Source organism: Alligator mississippiensis, chromosome 4, assembly GCF_030867095.1.
Source record: "Alligator mississippiensis isolate rAllMis1 chromosome 4, rAllMis1, whole genome shotgun sequence".
Taxonomy (NCBI): domain Eukaryota; kingdom Metazoa; phylum Chordata; order Crocodylia; family Alligatoridae; genus Alligator; species Alligator mississippiensis.
This window is the reverse complement of record NC_081827.1, coordinates 61,988,467-62,007,890: the sequence shown is the minus strand read 5'-3', so window position 1 is coordinate 62,007,890 and position 19,424 is coordinate 61,988,467. Positions and strand designations below refer to the sequence as shown.

General features: G+C 42.7%; 1 long non-coding RNA gene across 1 annotated transcript in view; it reads left to right on the top strand.

The window, feature by feature from the left end:
• LOC132250016 (uncharacterized) overlaps positions 1-15,578 on the top strand; it is a 41,069-nt gene extending 25,491 nt beyond the window's left edge. Inside the window, exons 3-4 of the long non-coding RNA XR_009461594.1 lie at positions 5,316-5,409; positions 14,417-15,578. This is a non-coding gene — a long non-coding RNA (uncharacterized LOC132250016). The remainder of the gene's footprint in view (positions 1-5,315; positions 5,410-14,416) is intronic.
• The last annotated feature ends 3,846 nt before the right edge of the window (positions 15,579-19,424 follow it).

Genomic DNA, 19,424 nt, shown 5'->3' with positions numbered 1-19,424 from the left:
TCCAGACTTACAGGTGTGGTTTTGTGCTATTTCTGTGCTTTAACTAATTCCTAACATTTTATTTCCATTTTTTGGCTTCTTCTGAACACTTGACTGATATTTTTCAAAGAAACATTCACACTAATTCCAAGATACTGTTCTTTGAGTAGTACCAGGGCTGGAGAGTGTATTGTAGTCATGATAGTCCAGAAAATATGAGAGGAGCAAGGTTTTTATGGAGATAACTTTTTATTGGATTAACTGTGTAGTTGGGAGAGAAGTTTAAAAAGTTCTTGAACATAAAGTGCCCTTCAAGTCTGTAAAAAAAAAAAAAAAAAAAAAAAAAAAAGGTAAGTTCAACTTAAGCTAAATAATGGATAAAACAATAACTTGTGTGGCAGGGTACTGTTAGCACCTGCCACTTCAAGGGCTGGTGCAGGCAGCAGCCAGGTGCTTGATTGTGGCGGCCATTTTGAGACCCAGAATATATATAGGGTGAAGCCGCAGTTTGCTGCTGGCTGCTGTGAAGGAGCTATCAGCTAGCTGAACTGAGGCTTACAACATCTTGGAGGCATATGGGCTGAGGCTATAGGGATGAAGGAGGGCCCAGGTCTTAGGCATGACCAAAAACTGCAGCCTGCCAGGGTAGGAAGGCCTGGTGGGACTGCCAGTGGTGCGGCAGCCCCAGGAAATGCCAGGGCCATGAACCTCCCTGATGAAAGGCAGGCAGGGGGTGCCTGAACCTCCAGTCCCCGCACAGTCCTGTCTGGGGAAAGCCTAGGCCAGTGAGCTCTTTGAAAGGCTTGAGGCCTCCAGTGGAGTTGTGAGGGTTAAGAGAAGGAAAGCCACTCAAACCTAACTTGAGGCACCCGCAGTGGCCTATACTGGGGCCAGAACCTGAGGGGGGTCAAAAGGGCCAGTGGCCCACAAGCAAAGGATGCCTGGAGCAAGAAGCTTGGGATTCTGAATGACCTAAAAAGTGGGGTCTGGGCCTAGAGAGGCCAAAGGTCCCAGGGAGGGGACCACAGTCATAGAGGGTGAAAGGGTACAGGTGAGCTTAGCTGCGCGTAATGCTATCTGCAAGGCATGGGTCCCAGTGTAGAGGACAGTCCGGAGCTGGGGATATTACCCCTGGTCACTGGCATCTTAAATGGGCAGCCTCCTGCCTGAGTAACATCCTAATCATTCATTATCAAGGCAAGGCAGGTGAGAAAGGTGGGCAGTTAGCCCAGAGACAGGTTGGCGGGCCAACATCAAACCAGCCCTGAGAAGGCCCCTGATTACACTTGTGTTTAACTTTGTAAAAGGAAATATACATGTAAGGGACTTGAGGAGGGCTGTAACCTAGGAACAAAAAGAAGTTATTGAAGTAATTTCAAAGCAAAAGAAGTTTCATTGAATGGATAGCCAGATTATGTAAAGAAACAAGACCATTCAGAAAGGAAAAGAATCTTTATTACCTGTAAAGTTATGGGAGTTTAGAAGAAACACCAGTCATGAAACTTTTGTCTATATTTAATCTATGGTGTTTATTCAAGTATAGTTATGATTTCTTGTTCCCAGGCCTGGCTTTTTTTAAGGTGTTTGTAGATTTCCCGTGAGCATAAGGACTATGAAGTCAAAAATGGAGTGATTGGTTTATGAAAAATATTCTTAGAAAAATTAGCTTGCTGCTTTCCCAGATATGAAGAAGGATGCTTAATGCCCGAGAGCTTGTCTAACATTTCTCCCAACTGTCCTGCTGTTTCAATACATTTATCACCAAAAACCCCCTACTTTCTTGAGCAGTGACAACTACTGTGGATCATGCATATGCACTTGGTTAAAAAAGGCATAACTTTGCACTTATCAACATTGAACTTTGCCTTCCATTTGGTTGTACATTCAGTTAGTCCACTTCTGCAGTTCTTCACAGTCAGCTTTGTTTTATCACCCTGAATAATCTGGTTTTATCTTCAAATCTGGCCGTCTCATCATTTCCCCCCTCTTTACAAATCATTCATGTTAAACAGCACAGGCCCACTTCAGATCCACTGCTTACCTCTCGCCATGGTAATAACTGACCATTTATACCCATTCTTAGTTTCTGTTCCTTAGCCAGTTGCTGATCTACAAAATAGACCTTGCCATTTCTTTCAAACTTCACCCTCCTTCATCTTTTTGGTGCTAATTTCCAACTTGATTTGTAATTCCCCTCCCAGTCATTGATCCATGAGTCTAACCACGCCACAGATAATAGGATCTTTTTTCTCTTCTGAATGGTCTTGTTCTTTTACATAATTAGGTTGCCTATTCAACCAAGCTGTTCTTGCTTTTGTCAGGGGCCCTAACAGGCAGCCTAGCCTGTACTAATTACTCAGCTGCCCAAACCTTCCAGGGGCTCCAACTGGCTGCCCCACTCTGGGTGATGAACCAACTGACCACTGGTTGGGCCTCCTGATTGACTGCTGGGAATAGTAACCTCCCCATTTAAGTCCTTCTGTGACAGCAAATTGCAGGTTAGCCAACAGTTTTCCCTGAAGGTCTGCTGTGACTAAGTCTCTCTGGATCATGTACTCTCTGGTTTTCCAGTTTCTGATCCTGCTAGGCTCTGCTACTGGACTCTGACTTTCTAAACTCCACTCATTTTTGATATTTTGGTCCCTGACTCCAGAGTTCTGACTTGGCCTGTGATCTGGACTCTACCTCTGGAATTCCTCCCTGGCTTTGGTAACTCAGACTCCAGCTCCTGTCTCTAGCCCTTCCCTAGTGGCCTACCTACTAGGCTGGACCACTTATGCCTTCTTCCTTATAACTTTGAAGAACCACAAGTAGACCTTGCCATGAAAGCCTTATTTCATTAAGAGTTTTTGGTGCATGATGTGTCAAAAGCTCTTTTAAAATCCTGATACACATATCAAACATGTCACTCTAATCCATATACTTGTTGACACATCATAGAACTGTGGTAGATTTCTTAGGCAAGATGACCTCCCTTTACAAAAGCTATGTTGACTCTTCCCCAGCAAATCCTGTTCATTTATGTGAAAGGCAATTCTGTTTTTATTATGGTTTCTAACAATTTGCCAAGAATGCAAGTTGTGGTCACCACCCTGGACTCCCTCTGAAGCCCTTTTATAAGATTATATTAGCTACCATTCAGTACCCTGGTACAGAGGTAATGTGTTTTTTTTAGCAACAGGTTACACACTCAAGTCAGTGGATATGTGGTTCCTTCCACATATCTAATTTTTCATTGTAATTTCAACTGTTTATGGTATCTTTCTGTTGCTCAAAATTGTCATGGTAGTCTCAAAAACAGTTAATTAGAAGTAGCTATATTTCAGAAGTGGCTGAATGGATATTACACCGGCCAAACTAATTTTGAAGTAAATGGTTGATCCTATGAGATCTTTGAAAGAAGCCTAGAAGTGCAAAGTATCATCTTTATGTAAAGAAAATTTAAAAACTGACCTCTTCACAGTCCTTTTATCTGTCATCAGAAATTTAAATGAAAATTCATTTTTGCTTGAAGTCCACTTATATTGTGAGAATCTACATCTGAACAATCCTACACACACATGCTGTGGTACAAATAATTGTAAAGTGTTTCTCTAATTATTCTTGATCTGTTGTTGGTGTCATAAATCTTAATATACACTACTCACTCATTCTTCCATTGATTTAATTACAAAAAACTTAATTGAGAATCTTTCGGCTTAGCATATGGCTGTCAGGAAGATTTTTAGTATGGTTCTAGGATATTTGCTTACATGGTTAGGAAAAAAGACTTTCACTGTGTCTATTTTCTTATCAGAACTCACTAAAGAGCAGCAACTGTGCAATCAAAGACTGGGAAGAAGCAGACTGAAACAAAAGCAGGAATTTATTTATTATTCACTGTAACCCTGGCTGCCATTCCTAAATGATATGGACCCTCGAATGACCTTCCATTGTCCATTACCCACACTCCACTTCACTTACACCATTTCTAATGCTTTTTGTGGTACTGAGTTATACATGTGAATAATTCACTCTATAATGAAGAACTTCCAAAGGAATAGGTATCATTTATATTTCTTGCAAGGTATGCCAGCCTTCTGTACAGAAATGAAGATTCTTTTTCCAGCTAAGTGAACATAGCTTTCTTGTTTCCATGACCACCAGATTCCACCTCCCTTCAACCACAATAAATAAAAATTTTCTCTCTGTTATAAAAACAATCTTTCTCTTTGTACCCAAAACACTTTTGAGTATTATCTTTGCTCCTAATCCATGAGGAATTTCGGCCTGCTTTCTTCCATGTCTTAGGCAGGGGAAAGGCAACAAATTGCCAGAGGGAATAACAACAGACTTGTCTATTTGAATTAACTACCTGGGACTCTTTACAAACATTCCTTGGCTAAGATGCTATGAACACAGAATCAATATTTTGTATGTATAGGACAACTGTAAACCCAGAGTGAGTGAAATAGTTTATTTGTCTTTCTCTAAGTACACTCTTACAGCAGACCTGCCACATTTCAAAATCCATTCTTCTTAAAGATTATATTTATTATATTTTTGTTAACCAGGGCTAATTTGATCATAGTTGATACAGTATAAAATTGGCTCACTTAAGGGATTTGTCTGTGTATTGAACTATTCAATTTTTTTTATTAAATTGCACCAAATAACATCTAAAAAGCTATGTCAGAAACTGTTAAGCACTATGACAAAAGCATCTAGTTTATTAACATTTCATAACTCTCATGTGTAGGCTTGGTGTCCTAATTGATAGCATTAAGACTTGCTGTCTGTGAATAGCACATTTCAGCAGGGCCAGATCCAATGCAGCTACACCTGTTTACTCCAGTCGATTGGATGGCTAAGCTTCCTTTTTCTAAAAGAGAATACTCAGTGCAGCAGTATTGCTTTAAGAGAAAAGCTGATATTTTTAGCACTACTGATCTGGGGGTGGAAAGTATTTGAAGATGAAAATGCTAACAGTCCACCTCACCTCACATTCCATCCCCCACATCAACAAATCCCTGATGGTGAGATGCTTCATCGCATATGAAACAACACAGATTTTTCTCTAGTTAAAAATAAACTAGAAGATTTAGTAATGTTCTAGGGGCCTGGGACTGTATTAAAGCAAAACCAAATATAACTTCATTGGAAATATTTAAAAACAATCTGCAGAGCTGTGAAATAGGAGCTTCATTACCAGGAATCACTAATAGACAACAGAATTGGGATGGCTGGGATGATCTAGTTGGGGATGGTGCTGCTTTGAGCAGGAGGTTGGACTAGGTGACTTCCTGAGGTCCCTTCCAATCCTAAATTTCTATAATTCTATGATTGTATAATTGCAGAAGAAAGAATAGCTTGATTGGTGGAACATCAAAACCATTAGAAAGGAGAGAGGATCGAGGATCATCAACACCTGTGGAATGAAGAATTCAGAAGGTATCTGGTAGAATACAATGAGCAATGAAGTCGGTTGACTCCCTCAACACGGCCTGACTAGAAATGCTGCTGCCACTGCTAGGCACTTAGTTTTAAATTTTGGGTGGACCAGGAATCAAAGTGAGGTTCAAGTGCATCAGTGCTTGCAATACTCTCAATTTGTTTGGATTATGACCATTTAATGAGGCAATTTCTGGTTCTTTTGGGGTATGTTATATAATAGATGAAAGGCAACATATAGCCCTTCTAATGTTAATAGATTGCTTGAAAGAATTTTTTGAGAAGCAACAGTACCTCTATAGCGGACACATCTACATGAGATGCTGACTGCACAGTAGCTCATTACTACTGAGCAGTAGCATCAGGTGGAAGGAAGCATGGCATGATGCTACTGACCAGTAGTAATGAGATAATGTGCAGTCAGCATTACCTAAATGCCATTAGGCAACACTACTGTACAGTAATTCCAGTTACTCTACAGTCATTAGTACTTGTTTATACAAGTTCTAGAAGGTATCTGGTACCAGATAGCTTCACTAGGCATGTCTACACATGCATTGATGTGCTGTAGGTACTGCACATTGAGTTTAGTACCTGTAATAACAGGTACCAACTGAATGTGCAGTAACCAGTGCTATTGTGCAGTAGTGCCAGTGTATGCCTTTTTAGTGATGGTAACGTGCAGTAGACTAATTCTACAGTGGATTAGTGTAATAGCTTGGCTGTTGCCATGATACACTAACGCACCATAGAATTAGTCTACTGCTTATATAAGCATGATAACATAAACTGTGGTTATATGACCACAAACTTTTCCACACTACCTCTACCTTTTTCAGTGAATGGATATTTTTCCATTATTTTTTTTTATCAAGATTTTCTTTTTATCCTCAGTAAATGTCTGGTCCCAGCCCTTATTTAACGTGCATCATCCTGCCCTGCATTAAATTCAGAATTATTGATTTCCTCTTGCCTGTTCCTTTAGTGCTCTCACAATTGGGTCTAAGTACTTCATACACATTAATGAATAATGAAACATTAGCCTGTATAAAAATAGATTATATTCCCATTTTACAGATGAAGACAGGAGCATAACTAGGGCCATGCAACCAGGGGATTCTCTCAGGACATCAATTTGGGCAGAGAGGTGAGGGGGATGGGGAGAGCATGGAAAAATATCAAATGGCACTAACACCACACAAGACACTAGCAGCATAGCAGCAGCCAGAATTTACCGCTGCCCTGGGCATCCAGCTGCTTTGTTATGCCTCTGGCAAAAAATGAAGGGCAAAATTATCAGAAGGCTTTTCTCCAGTCATCTTGAGACGTGCAAAATCCATTTGTATGTGTTCAAGTCATAACCCTAGCAGCCTTTATTTACTTTGTTTCTGTAAATGTAGTTCCTGCTAGATTGCGAAATAGATTTGGAAAATGAAATACAATTAATAACCACCTGTAGAAAGTTCAATGTAAAGCTGGTCAGGGATGATTTAGGCCTATGCCTATATTCTACTATGGTATTTCCCATGCTTCTGAGCTTTGGTGGTTTCCATGCAGGGGTGGGAGAGAATTTTCCCCCACCTGCTGCTATTTGTGTCAGGGTTTGTTTGGGTTTGTTTGTTTGTTTTTAAAGCTTTTCTCAGAAACATTGGGTGTTGGCTGAAGCCAAGGTTGGGGATTTTGACTGGGCTGTGCTCCTGCTGGGACTTAAAACCAGAGGTTCCTGGCTAGAAGGTCTTGGCCCTTCTCTCAGGGGAAGACCAATATTTGGGGCCAGAAAGGCATTTTACCCTGTGGTCTGATAGGTATAAACTGTGGGTGTTTTTGCCTTCTTTGTAGCATGGGGTGTGGCCCTCTTCCTGGGATCTCTTGTTTGCTTTGCCTGCCTTGCTCTTAATCCTATCATAGTGTATTAATAAAAAATGCCTGTTATCAACCAGAGGGGTTGCACTTGCTCAGAATAAGGTATCAGGACTGGGTTGTAAATCCATTGCCAACAGGCGGGCTTTAAACTAGGCTCATCGGGGGGTAGGGAAGATGAGGGTGGGGGAAGCCGTGGACCACCAAACCATGTGGCACCCACAAGGACAGTCCAGCCTGAAGAAGGAGAACATCGGGAACCTGCAATCCATGGGGCGGCCAGCAGTACACCACAGGTAAGCAATAAGCAGGTAAGCAATAAGGGGCCCTTTTGGGCATCAGAGCCAGGGGGCAACAAAGGCACCAGATGCAGGGCTCAAGTGCCTATACACTAACGCCAGGAGCATGGGGAGCAAGCAGGATGAACTAGCACTCCTGCTTGCAGAAAACACCTATGACTTAGTAGGGCTAACAGAAACCTGGTGGGATTCTTCCCATGACTGGGTGGTACACCTTGAGGGTTATAAGCTGTACGGAAAGGACAGAGTGGGAAAGAGAGGGGGATGGGTGGCGCTCTATGTCAATGAGCAAAATACATCGACCCTTATCAAAACGGAATCGGAGGAGGAGAAAGTAGAAGGATTGTGGGTTAGGTTACATGGAGGTCAAGGAGAAAGGGATTTGGTGGTAGGGGTCTGCTACAGACCCCCACACCAAGGGGAAGAACTAGATTTGGGGCTCCTCAGGCAGCTCTCAGAGACCATAAAAACTAGGGAGGCGGTAGTCATGGGGGACCTAAACTACCCAGACATCTGCTGGGAGACGCAGACAGCAAAGTCCCACCGTTCACGCAGGTTCCTATCCTGTGTACAGGACCTCCACCTGACGCAGGAGGTACATGGTCCCACTAGGGGGAATGCCTTACTGAACCTGGTATTGGCAACGGGGGATGACATGGTAGGAGACCTACAGATCGGTGGTCACCTGGGGGACAGTGATCACCAAATAATAGAATTCATCATAAGACATCGAGTGGGTAAGGTAACTAGTAGGGTGAAAGTGCTAGACTTTAGGAAACCTGATTTCAATGAACTCAGGCGTTTAGTCAAGGACGCACTGCAGAGTAGGAGTTTTGAAGAGATGGGAGCCCAGGAAGGGTGGCTGTGCCTTAAGGAAATGATCCTTCGGGCACAAAGAGAGACAATCCTGATGCGAGGAAAAAGAGGGAAAAGGGCCAGAAAGCTTCCCAGGCTGACCAGAGAAATCCAGAGCAGCCAACGGGCTAAAAGGGGAGCATATAAAAAGTGGAAACAGGGAGAGATTACTAAAGAGGAGTATACCTCCTCTGCTCGCACTTATAGTGGGGCCATGTACCTCCTACGTCAGGTGGAGGTCCTGTACACAGGATAGGAACCTGCCTGAACGGTGGGACTTTGCAGTCTGCGTCTCCCAGCAGATGTCTGGGTAGTTTAGGTCCCCCATGACTAGCGCCTCCCTAGTTTTTATGGTCTCTGAGAGCTGCCTGAGGAGCCCCAAATCTAGTTCTTCCCCTTGGTGTGGGGGTCTGTAGCAGACCCCTACCACCAAATCCCTTTCTCCTTGCCCCCCATGTAACCTAACCCACAATCCTTCTACTTTCTCCTCCTTCGTTTCTCTCTTGATAAGAGTCGATGTATATTGCTTGTTGACATAGAGCGCAACCCCTCCCCCTTTCTTCCCCACCCTGTCCTTTCTGTATGGCTTATAACCCTCAATATGTACCGCCCAGTCATGGGAAGAATCCCACCAGGTTTCTGTTAGCCCTACTAAGTCATAGGTGTTTTCTGCAAGCAGGAGTGGTAGTTCATCCTGCTTGCTCCCCATGCTCCTAGCATTAGTATATAGGCACTTGAGCCCTGTGACTGGCGCCTTTGCTGCCCCCCAGCTCTGATTCCCAAAGGGCCCCTTATTGCTTACCTGCTTATTGCTTACCTGTTGTGTACTGCTGGCCGCCTCATGGATTGCAGGTTCCCGATGTTCTCCTTCTTCAGGCTGGGCTGTCCTTGTGGGTGCCACATGGTTTGGTGGTCCACGGCTTTCCCTGCCCTCATCTTCCCCTCCCCCGATGAGCCTAGTTTTAAAGCCGACTGGAGGAGATCCGCCAACCTAGAAGAGAACACACGCTTACCTTTTGGGGGACAGGTGAAGCCCATCCCAACTGAGCATGTCCCTCGTCGTGATGTGCAGGTCATTGTCAAGGAAGCTGAAGCCTGCCTCGAGACACCATTGCCGAAGCCGCCAGTTGGTCTCTCTAATGCAGTTCTCGTGTCGTCTTCGACGTCTGCTCACTGATAAGGCAGAAGAGAATACCACCTGTGCACCGATCTCCCTCAGCATGCCGCCCAGAGCATGGTAGTCCATCATCAGGTGATCGGGGCTCATTAGTACCCACATGGACAAGGACCATGGGGTAGTAATCAGTGGGCTGAATCATGGCCTGGATTATTCCTGTCACGTCCCAAATCTTTGCTCCGGGCAGGCAGTATACCGCTCGTGTTGAGGGGTCCTGGCAACAAATGGGCCCTTCCGTACCTCTCAGGATGGAGTCATATGTGGTGTTAGATATCGACTTACAAATCTATGAGCCACTATCTGGTATTATTGTTCAATGTATGAATTCCATCTACTCCATCTGGGCATTTGTAAAGATTTCAGCTTTCAATTAATTTCTGTGCTGTTTTTTTCAACACCACATTCACATAGGGGGCAGTCCAAGATGTTCATCTTGTGAAGTGTTGTTTTGAAGCATCTATATCCAGATCTCAGTCTTACCTATGCTTCTCTGTCAAGGTCATGCCCAATGTGGCACTTTTTTGGTGTTGGTATAAAATGCTGTAGGAATAGATCTGACCTTTCCCAGTTGTCATCTCACTCCATTGCTACCCATAAGCTTGGTTCAGTACCCCCAATCTCTTCCATGAGCTTGTAGGCTTCATGTACAAACAGTTTACAACTTTTGATCCTCTTAAGCCTCCATCTGCTTAGGTCTTCAGTTAACAGTTGGTAGAGCAAGTGATTTTTGTCATCGCTTGCCTCTATTGCCTATAATGATGTTCTTTTCCAACTCTGATTCAAGCTCCTGTGTAATGATTACAAAATTCTGACCAGGGCCCTGGCTAACCAGTTCAAAATGGTCATAGCTTCTGTCACAGACCTCAATTAGAGCTACTTAGTACCCAATACAGCCATCCTGAATGCCCATTCAGGACAACCAGTTTCTGTTATGTGACCTACTGGCAGCCATGGAAATCTTTGGCCTGAACATCGGCTCTGTCTTTCTGGATAAAGAAAAAAACCCTTTGATCTGGTTTGAGCTGGCTGTACGTGAAAGAAGCCTTACTGAGAGTGCAGGAACAATCCATCCCGATGCGCAGGAAGACTAGCAAGTATGGCAGAAGACCAGCTCAGCAAGTCACAAAAAGGAAGTTTATATGTGGAAACTTGGACAAATAAATAGGGAGGAGTATAAGAGCATTGCTCGGGCATGCAGAATGAAGCCAGGAAAGCCAAAGCACAACTGGAGTTGCAGCTAGCAAGGTATGTGAAGGGTAACAAGAAAGTTTTCTACAAGTATGTCGGTAGCAAAAGGAGAATCAGGGAAAGTGTGGGTTCCTTACTGAATGGAGGAGGAAATCTTGTGACGGAGGATGCAGAAAAGGCTGAAATGCTCAATGCCTTTTTTGCCTCAGTCTTCACAGGCAAGGTCAGCACCCAGAATACTGCACCAGGCAGCACAATTTGGGGAGGAGGTGAGCAACCCTCCAAGGTGAAAGAACAGGTTAGAGACTACTTAGAAAAGCTGGATGTGAACAAGACCATGGGGCCAGATCGAATGCAGCCAAGGGTGCTGAGGGAGTTGCCTGATGTGATTGCAGAGCTATTAGCCATCATCTTTGAAAACTCATGGTGATCAAGAGAAGGTCCCGGATGATTGGAAAAGGGCAAACATAGTGCCCATATTTAAGGAAGGGAAGAAGGAGGATCCAGGGAACTACAGACCAGTCAGCCTCGCTTCAGTCCCTGGAAAAACTGTGGAGCAGATCCTGAAGGACTCAATTTCTGAGCACTTGGAGGAGAAAAGGTTATTGGGAACAGTCAGCATTGGATTCACCAGGGGCAAGTCATGCCTGACCAACCAGATTGTTTTCTATGATAAGATGACTGGCTCTGGGGATGTGGTATAAGGTCTCCCACAACATTCTTCCAGGCAAGCTAAAGAAGTATGGGCTGGATAAATGGACTGTAAGGGGGATAGAAACCTGGCTGGAGCATCAATCTCAGGGAGTAATAACCAATGGCTCAATGTCTAGTTGGCAGCCAGTATCAAGTAGACTGCCCCAGAGGGTCAGTCATGGGGCCAGCTTTGTTCAACGTCTTCATCAACAACCTGGAAGATGGCATAGAGTGGATCCTCAGCAAGTTTTCAGATGACACCAATCTGGGGGAAGTAGTAGATATGCTGGAGGGTAGGGCAAGGTTCAGAGTGACCTAGACAAATCAGACGACTGAGCCAAAAGGAATCTTGTGAGGTTCAGCAAGGACAACTGCAAGGTCCTACATGTAGGACAGAACAATCCCATGCACCAGTACAGGCTGGGGGCTGACTGGATGGGCAGCAGCTCTGCAAAAAAGGACCTGGGGGTTGCAGTGGACAATAAGCTGAATATGAGCCAACAGTGTGTCTTTGTTGCCAAGAAAGCTAATGGCATAATGGGCTTCATTGGTAGGTGTGTTGCCAGTAGGTTCAAGCAAAGTGATTATTCCCCTCTATTCAGCACAGGTGCGGCCACTGTATTCAGTTTTGGGCCTCCCACTACAGAAAGGATGTGGAGATCTTGGAGAGAGTCCAGAGGAGGGCATCAAAATGGTGAGGGTGCTGGGGGACATGACTTATAAGGAAAGACTGAGGGAACTGGGCTTATTTAGTCTAAAGAAGAGGAGACTAAGAGGGGATTTAATAGGAGTTTTCAGCTACCTGAAGCAGGGGATGGAGGAGCTAAAGAGGATGGAGCTAAACTGTTCTCAGTGGTGGAAGATGACAGAATAAGGAACAATGGTCTTAAGTTGCAGTAAGGGAAGTTTAGGTTAGATATTAGGATAACTAGGAGGGTAGTAAAATACTGGAAAAGGTTACCAAGGGAGGTGGTAGAATCTCCATCCTTGGAATTTTTCAACACACGGCTAGACAAAGCTTTGGCTGGGATGATCTAGTTGGGATGATCCTGCTTTAAGCAGGGGGTTGGACTAGATGACCTGCTGAGGTCCCTTCCCTTCATATAAAGATATGTAATTTTTCCATTCCCTTGAATGTCATATTTTTGAAATATCTGTTCTTCTATAAAATGAGTAGGTAGCCTAGGGAAGCTTCTTAAATATTTTGAAATGTCCAGTGGAGGGTTTGTTTGATTGTTTTTTGCTTTGTTTTTGGCTTTTTGTTTCAACCTTAGCTGAAAATAATTAAACAAATGCAAACTGTTGCAAACTTTACCAGGAGATAGCTCTACTTTGCCGGTAGCAAATTATATTCTGTTAATAGAAAATCAAAGTTGAATTACATCCACTGCAAACTCCCATTCCCCAGATGCACATTAGAACTTTTATTAATACATGCCAACTTTAACAAAGTAAGAAAACACTTGAGACCAAAGTAGCGTATTCCTTCCCCAGTAGAAAACATGCTGTTTCTTGTGATCATCTCTCATTCTACAACCTGATCAAGTTCTCCCTCCACATGACCTGTAAATCAATAAAATGTGTTTTTTCTTACTAAACAGAAAAATATGTTGTATTTTATTTACTTTGTGCTTAGTTCTTAACTTATTTTTGTCTTATGAGAGACAAATATCCAAATGCCTGGAAAGGTACTGGGAGAGCATAGTTTCTAGGCACCCAGCATGAGAAAGGAACAGAAACATAAGGTAGCAAATAGCCTGAGGAAAAGTGGAGCACATTTGTGGAGAGGCAGGTTCCATGGAAGCTGATAATAGCACTGCATGCAGAAATAGAGTAAATCATGGGCATGTGACAATGGTAAAACTTCTTTGAGTGGACTCTACTGATGAGCAGAGTAATTTATATTCATGTATCTTGCACAGCCTGGACCTGATTCATTGTTTCACTGCATCCTGTGTTGTCATCTACATCACTGCAAAGTAGGAATAAAATGCCACTCCACTTAGGGTGAGATTGCACATTTAGAGTTAGCAGGTGCTGATTTTAAGGAATGTTAGTCTGTGTTAAGGTTAACTAGTACTAGAGATCAGTCACACACAATACCCTCTCTAATGAGCACTACTCACACCTGCCAATAGAAGGCTGGCAAGCAGGGGTGTATCTAAGGACCTGACTTGCTAGCTGGTTGTCTAGCCACACTATAGGCTGCAAAAGAGCAGGGGGGAAGGGGCACCCATGCTGCTTGGATCAGCCCTGATGCCATGCCACTGGCCCTTAGGAGCAGTCAAAGAGGGGGAATCCTCTACTGGCACCTCCGCCACTCTCAGTCTTATCTTGGTGGCAGGGGAAGAGATCTGTGGGTGGAAGGGCCAATTGGAGGCAGAGGGGGAAATTGGGGTGGCAGGTGAGTTATCTGCTGGTGGAGGGGGTGGTTCAAGGGTTGGGAGAGCAATTTAAGGGGCAGAGGGCTCCCCCCCATACTCCATCCTTCTTCCCCCCTCCAATCCTGTCCCATAACTCCTGCCCTACCTCACCCCTTCCTCATGCCCCCTTCCTCTCAGCCCCCCTTCCCCACTTTATCCCTTTCCCTTCTCTCTCCACTCACCCCATTCCTACCCACTTGTTGCCTGACTGTCCCCAGCTGTCTGTCCAGGGCTATAGAGTCCTGGATGATAACTAATCCCCATAGGAGCACTGCCTCTTGGAATACTGGAGGACTAAAACTTGGTGTTTTTATCTATGGTGAACACTCAGAAGTTGACTTAACTAGAATTAGATAGCACAGCTTGAAGATGATTCTCACCCAAAGTGGCATAACTTTCAGATGCCTAGAGGGCACTTATTAATGCATGTTCATTCAAGTTTTAACTGCTCGTAACATGATCTAATGGTAATGTGTAATCTCACCCTTTCTTGGTGTACTTTTATTTTATAGTAGGTTTCAGAACAGCAGGATTTGGACCATCAGGAGAAGAGAAATGACTTGAAGTAGGCAAAGCAAGAGGAGGCAAAGCTGTTTCATCTTTCACCTTTCGTAGCACCATAACATTGAAGCCATGCTACCAAACACTTCCTTAAATATTAGTTACTCAGTGGCCGCATTGCACAAGATGCTACTGGGCAGTCATTACTGTGTATTTATTTAGTATTTGTATAACCTGAGTTTATGTTCAGTAGTGCCTGCAAATGCCTTTTTGTGATACTGCTGCTCAGTAGCCTAATACTATTGTGCAGTAGCATCGCATCACAGTTTTTGCTACTCAATGCCGCTCCACAATAGTATCGGGCTACAGTGCAGTCAGCGTCTCGTGTAGATGTAGCCAGTGTCAAACAAGCAAAATGGATCTATCCAAATTACACCTACAACATCAGGTTAGCCAATCTTAAATCTTTGCATGAAAATGATGGCCCATTATTTGCTCAAATTAACATGGCTCTGTTAACTCTAACAGAGCTATACTAGTTTGTGCCAGCTGAAGTTCTGGTCCCACCTTTTGAATCTCTTCTAATTCCAACATTTGTATTCCTTGTCTAGTATAGGACAAAATAAGATACATGGACAAAATATGAGTTCAGCATTAATACATGAAAGTGGGATTGTTTATGATTAAACCTTAACTTTATAACATTAGCAATAGATGCTAATGAGGAATTTTATTTATTCACTGAGGGGAACATACTGTATTTCTTTATAGCATCACATTCCCCAAACTGTAATATAGTTGTTGTGTCTTGCCTTGCTTAGCATACCTATGCAATTTGGACTGTACAAATATAATATTTTTATTAGAAGATATATTCAATTTCAGCAAGATAGGATGTTTACAGATAATTCTCTAAGGCTAAGCCATGTACTGACCTACATCTTATTACCACTAATCAAGATGCTTCCTCACTTTCTTTGATAAGCTGGTACACTGAACTCTTGTAGCATCATATCATAAATGTTGTTTTCTAGCCCCTGGATATTTTTTGTGTCTTTCTTTGAACCTTCATGTCCTCCTTGAAGTGTGGATACCAGTGTTGCATTCAAGCATTACATTTCTACTGGGAGAATTGCAGGTCTCCTGGTACAAATCCTAAGTGGACAAGTATTCACACAGTTTCTCTCAGATCAAAAGTGTCTGTTCCAGGAGAAAATTAACCCAACTGCAAGCCCAATTGAAATGGCTCTATGAAGAGTTTCTTGAGGGAGAATGAACCCATGTACATTTACACTACTGATAAAAGCCACAGCACAATTCTCCAGTATCCCAGTATGCATTCCTCCATTGACATCTTCCCTCCAGGCAGAGTCTGTGATTTGTGCTGGACTCCATTGCTTCAGCTGAACATGAAGCAAACCCCACCTGTTGACTGTCTCAAGGCCAGGAAAGCTTAGCTTCTTTTACCAGCCCCATGCTATGGGACCAGCCTCCCCTACACCACCTGGGTCCCTTTGAGAGTGCCAGAGTGCATGTGCAGGGACATACTTGGGGATGAATAGCAACAGCACAAATATGTGCCACTGTTATTTGTCTAGTGGGCAATACACACACCTACAAGTGCGTGCTTGTGGAGATGCACCCATCTAGTCTAAATTATCAAGTTCAAATTCCACAAATTCTGCAAATACTTTCATTAATAGATTAGTGGTTGTCCAAATGCTGGTGAGCAATGAATAATCATAGAGACACATAAAATTGGAGTTGGAAGGGACCTCAGGATCATCTAGTCTAAGCCCCTGGCCAGATCATCCCCAACTATATCATTCCAAGCAAAGCTTTGTCTAGCCAGGTCTTAAAATCTTCTAAGGATGGAGATTCCACAACCCCTCTGGGTAGCCTGTTCCAGTGCCTTCCTACCCCTCCTAGGCCATGTCCACATGAATGTAGACATTTGGTTCCCCGGGGACAACTAGGAGTGGGACAGCTTGTGTTGCTGCTAGTTGTCCCTGGGGAATGCCTATGCCACGTGCCCTCTGCTGCATGGCAGGTTACCTCAGGTGGAGTAAGGGAGTCTGGGGCCAGTATTGAGCTAGTTCCAGCAGCCTTACCTGGATTCTGGGGGCCACTTGGGCTGAAGCAGTGGTGATCCTGTCACTCAGAGCATGGCCAGCAGTCAGAGTGTGGCTCTGGCTAGTCAGGCTTCAGTTTTGAGCAGCACATGCTGTCCCCATGTGCGCCATTCCACTCTTTCTGGACACGGCCATAGTGAAAAAAAAAATTCTTAATATCGAGCCTAAACTTCCCTCCCTGCAACTTGAGACCCATCGCTTCTTGTTCTGTTACCTACGATCACTGAGAACAATTTAACTTCATCCTTTTTGGAACCACGCTGTAGTTAGTTGAAGGCTGTTATTACATTTCCCCTCTGTCTTCTCTTCTTCAGACTAAATAAGCCCTCTAATTTGTCCACATCCTTTCTGTAGTTGGGGAGGGGGGTGTGGGGGCAAACTGGACATAGTACTAGAAATGTAGCCTCATAATATGAGCAGATGAACTATAATATGGCTCACACACTTGCCACATTTCATCATGGGAATAGTTGTGGATCTTTGCATTTGTTTTGCTCCATTGTCAGTGCAAAGACTTTATTGTGACCTGATGTCTGCCTTTAGGAGAAAGTTGATAGTGTTTCATGCATGTCTGTGCAGCATCTAGCACATGCTAGGCTTTCCCAGGAATTAATAAATAATCCTGCAAATGTACACTTCAATTCATTATTATTACAGCCAATTCCTTTAAAGACCCTTGTGCCTTGGTACCTTGGTAACTAAAAATATTTGGTTGATTTCTCTGTACTCGATTATGCTCAAAACATTGTAATATCCAATGTACAAATACTTTAAGCAACCTACCTTTGTTTTTTATGCAAATATTCTTGCTTGACACATATAGTTTATGTTTCTTCCTGCTGGTGCTGTCTGCATTCATTTTAAAGTGTTGACACCCATCTGTCATTCATACATATCTTTTTAGTGAGTACAGCTGAGAGGTCTGAACACACATACTGGCTTTAGGTTTACTTTCATAACAGTAATTTATTTTTAAGTCTGCTGTTGTAGAAAAGATAAGAATGATAATTGATTGCCATTGAACTGATTAGAGTGTGTTTCAGAACTATCCACTAGTTCTATTATGTAGAATTGAACTAAATATAACTCTGAAAGGGCTTGAATATTTGGCTTATCCTGTTCCTTCTGGATTTGAAACATGCAGACTTAGTCAATAAATTCTACACTTCTACTCTTCTCTCACTTCTGCTGTTGATGTGACGGGTGTCTAAGACATTGTCTCTCCTAAAGAAGTTTATCCACTACCTAAATCCAGTTTATATGAAAAAGGATTTCTAATTTAATTTAGTTATTTTCTTTTAGTTATTTCAGACCTCACTTTACTTTTGGTTATAGCATCCTATCATTATGTATTTAAGCAAATGTCATTGCAAATAATAAAATAGGTTGGGAAAGATTTTTATCTGGCTAATGATTTCTGGTAGCTGGAAAAAAAGTTCATTCAGAATCTGGGATTAACAAAGTATATTGTGAAGACAACATGTGTGATCAAATGAAAAACTGGATCTTTAATTCAAAAGCTCTCTTCTTACTTGCAACACAAAAGCTCTCTCCTTTGTCACAACACAATAACTTTCTCTTTATTTTCACCCATTCACTTGAACAAAAGGAAAATCCTGTCCATCTATTGTGACTTAGATTATATGTTATAACATTTGCATTTGGGTTCAGTTTTCAGGGTCAATTATTTAGCCTTCTAAGAGTGGAGTATTATTAACAAGAAACTTTCTCTTCTTATTGAAGGAATGTTTTAGCAGGCATATTCTCTTTAAGCCTATTGATGAGCAGTCAGTAATTAAGAAAAGTGAATTAACATGAATGGAAAGCAGAATTAGAAATTCTATTAGAAACAGATTAGCTTGAAAATATTGCATAAAGTTTGGAGCTTAAAAACTTTTTTTTTAATTGAAAGCTACCTTTATACTGCTGTCCATGGGATAGTTTTATTGAAGTTTTAAATGTGGGGCAAAAGCTTAGCCAAATGAGGAGGTATAGGTAGCTTTTTCTTTGGAATGGGAGATTGGCAGATAAAGAAGTTCTTCGGATAGATCCAAAGTAAGTTTATTTTTAGTGCAAAAATTGTGCTCTTGTGGATTTTCTCATTCTCTGTATTTTGTTTTCACTAGACAATGTGAGCATTCTTGTTTTACTAATTTTTGTTCTGTAAGTCGTTTCCATCTTTTGAGGAGAAATGTTTGAATCATTAATATAGCTTTAATATATATATTTAGATGTCTAAACATAAGTTCATAGATACATTTGCAGAATAATAAATCATCATGTAGGTAAGTTAAAAAGTACTTGGAGGAACATCAGTTCAGTAGATTTTCACAATTTAAATATGAACTATTTTACCATTTAAAAAAACTCAGGTGGGCATGCCAGGTATGCTGACATTTACATATGTCCCTCTGGCTTAGCTGAAGAGCAGTCAGTAATTATAGCTGTCTCTTGACAGTTCTTTACTCTCAGCAGTCAGGAAAATAATATATAAAAATATTGCATCAGAAGAATGAGGGGGAAAGTTGTGGGGAAAGGGACTTAACAGTGGGGGTCTACTACAGACCACCCAACCAAGGGGAAGAGCTAGACCAGGAATTCTTAAGTCAGCTCACCGAGGTATTTAGGTCAAAGGACATGGTCATCATGGGTGACCTGAACTTTCCAGACATCTGCTGGGAAGAGCAGTCAGCCAAGTCTGACCACTCACATAGGTTCCTAGCTGAGATACAGGACCTCCATCTAACCCAGGAGGTGCACAGCCCCACCAGAGGAGACGCCTGGTTGGACCTGGTCCTGGCCATGGACAACGACCTGGTGAAGGGTCCATGGGTGTTCGATCACCTGGGTGACAGCGATCATTGCCTGCTGGAATTCACCATCCAGC